The sequence below is a fragment of the Meleagris gallopavo genome, chromosome 19 (genome assembly GCF_000146605.3).
Source record: "Meleagris gallopavo isolate NT-WF06-2002-E0010 breed Aviagen turkey brand Nicholas breeding stock chromosome 19, Turkey_5.1, whole genome shotgun sequence".
Lineage (NCBI taxonomy): Eukaryota > Metazoa > Chordata > Aves > Galliformes > Phasianidae > Meleagris > Meleagris gallopavo.
The window spans coordinates 10,214,795-10,217,582 of NC_015029.2; the positions used below are offsets into that span (position 1 = coordinate 10,214,795).

The 2,788-nt window shown below is 48.5% G+C and overlaps 1 protein-coding gene across 5 annotated transcripts in view; it reads left to right on the forward strand.

Annotated features, from left to right (window-relative positions):
• LOC100540713 overlaps positions 1-2,788 on the forward strand; it is a 16,915-nt gene that overhangs the window by 5,005 nt on the left and 9,122 nt on the right. Inside the window, exon 1 of one of the 5 annotated variants that reach the window (XM_031556266.1) lies at positions 1,158-1,176. The exons of 1 other annotated variant lie outside the window; for it this stretch is intronic. The gene's annotated coding sequence lies outside the window, so the exon portion shown is untranslated. Of the gene's footprint in view, positions 1-1,157; positions 1,177-1,265; positions 2,686-2,788 lie in introns of those variants that run through there. 3 more of the 5 variants (XM_031556262.1, XM_031556264.1, XM_031556269.1) reach the window with 3 other exon arrangements.

The window sequence follows — 2,788 nt, forward strand, 5'->3', positions numbered from 1 at the left end:
TCAATCCCAAGAAAATGATAGTTGATCCAAGAAAGGTGATTCAGACTTCAGTCCACTCTGTCCTGCATGCTTATGGGACCAGTGTGAATGTTCCAACAGATGTTGCCCTTGTTTATCACTGCCGCGTGCCCCTTCAAAGTAACCTTCCCAGAGAATCTCTCATCAGGGATACGACATTGTGGAGATATAACTCATCGTTAATCATGAATGTTAACAAAGTTCTCTATCAGACAGTACTGTAAGCTCAAAAGAGAAACGTTGTCTGCAAAAAGCAAAAGTGGGAAGTTTCCTGCGCCCCAGGGAGGCATAGGATATCATTCAAAAATCACGTTAAAATCTCTTGCACATGAGAATTACATATCACAGAGATTTGGGAGAACGACCCCTTTATGTACAGACCAAATGTAAATGCATTCCGTCTGTGAACTGTAGCAAGGTATCAGGATCATAGAATCAAAGAGTGGCTTCGGCTGGAAGGGATCCCAAGGATCAAGTTCCAACCCTCCTGCCACAGGCTGTGCTAATAACCTGTATATCTGGTAGTAGACCAGGTTGCCTGGGGCCCCATCCAACCTGGTCTTGAACACCTCCAGGGACTGAGCATCCAAAGCCTATCAGCAGCCTGTTCCAGTACCTCACCACCCTTTTGGTAAAGAACTTACCCCTGACACCCAATCTAAAACTTTCCTCCTTGAGCTTAAAAGCATTTCCCCTTGTCCTATCACTATCTACCCAAGTAAAAAGTTGATCCCCCTCATTTTTTATAATCCCCTTTTAAATTACTGGAAGTCTGCAATGGCGTCTCCTTGCAGCCTTCTCTTCTTCAGGCTGAAGAAGCCCAGCTCCCTCAGCCTGTCTTCATAGGGGAAGTGCTCCAGTCCTCCAGTCATCTTCATGGCCCTCCTCTGGACCCTCTCCAACAGCTCCACATCCTTCCTGTACTGGAGGCCTGTATGGGAACTGCTGAATCACAGCCTGAACCTCTGATTGTGTACCTAAGGCGAGCAATGAGTCATCCCTGGGAGCACCGGTGAAGGCAATTCACCTGTGCTATGGGAAGGGGTGGAGTCTTGGTCCACCTCTCCTAGAACCCATTTAAGAGCTGACTACCACTGGGGAAGGATCTCTTTTGGAGATTGTTCCTCTTGGAGTCTTCTTAGCGAGCCCAGGATAAGGGTAAGCTTTCCATCCATTCTTCTTTAGCGTGGTCACCTGTTTAGCCTAACTTTTTTGTATATTTCTTAATTATAACATCAGTATGTTCAGTACAGAGGGACAATCATCTCCCTGTCCTTGCCTGCCACCCCCCCTTCTAAAGGATCTCAGGATACCATTGGCATTCTGTGCTGCAAGAGCACACTATTGGTTCCTGCTTAGTTCTTCATCCACCAGGGTCCCAAAGTCTTTCTCTGCAGGGCTGCTCTCAAGGAGTTCTTCTCCCAGTTTGGTATATGTATCTGGGACTACTCCAACCCAAGTGCAAAACTTTGCACTTTGCTATGTTGAACCTCAGTAAGTTCACACAGACCCATCTTTGAAGTTTGTTGAGGTCCCTCTGGATGGTGTCCCTTCCGTCTGTGTCAACCACACCACTCGGCTTGATGCCCAAGGGAGCAATTTTCAAAATTTAAAAAATATATATATATTTGATTCAAGAAGGGTGATTGAAGGCTCCATCCACTGCATTCTACAGATGTTTGCATGTGGCTGGGAAAAGCCCAATGACATTATATAACATTGCAGAAAAGCTTACAGATAAGATTTGTAATACATTTCTCAACAGGGATGTATCACTTTGGTGACATAATATACATCTTTGGCTGTGAAAGTGTACTAGGTAAGTTAAGAGTTTTAAGTGCAGCAATAAAATTTAGAGTTCTTGCAAGGGACATTTAATGCTATGTTCTCTGCAACATGCAATCATGAAGGTAATCTGTCTACCCGAAGAAGAAAACTAAAATGTATGGAACTCAACGTTACAAGTTAGTGTCACAGATCCGGCATTAATGTAAGAACAGCAGTGCAATTTTATTGCAGGAATGATTCAGCTAGCAGCTGCTGTGTAATTTACTGGTGTAAATGGCTAGATTTCATCATTATGTAATGATCAAATTTCCCTTTGCTTAAAATTTATTGGTGTTTGTTTGGGCAGTTTGGAGGTTTTTTGTTTTTGATGTTTCCCTAATTTAAACAAGATAATTATGTTCTGACTGTCTCTGGGGTGAAGTCCACAGTTTTCTCCAACACAATTTTGCTCCACCGTGGTCTCTACGGTACTTCGTGTGCTATTTGTTCTTCATCCCGGTATGCTGATGAGTGAGCGTGTTCCCTTGCACGGCTGCTGGATCGATGTGAGCGGACTGGAGCGTTGCACGAAGGGCTCTGCCGTACGGCAGTTCAGTGGTCCCGTTCCGCTTCCGGACAGGGTGTGGGCCGAGACACGGGAGACGTCACTCTGCCTCGCTCCTGCCTAGGATCTCCCCGACGGCTGCATCGGGCACCTGCGCGGGCGGCTGCAGCGAAGACGCTTCGCTTTGCAGCGGCACAGAGGCGCGGGCGAGTTCCTCGCCGCGGCCCGGCTGGCTCTCGCGGGGGGCTACGCCAGCCCACGCCGTCACGCTGCGACTCAGCTCTGGGCGAGGGGTGCATGAGTGTGGGAGAACGGCCCCACCCGGACCGGCGGGGGTGAGTGCGCAGGAGCGAGAGCAGCGCGGGTCCTTCTGGGGCCCGCAGGGTGGAGCTACGGCGTCCCGCGGCCGCTCGCGGGGCGTCCCGCGGCCGTAGCGCT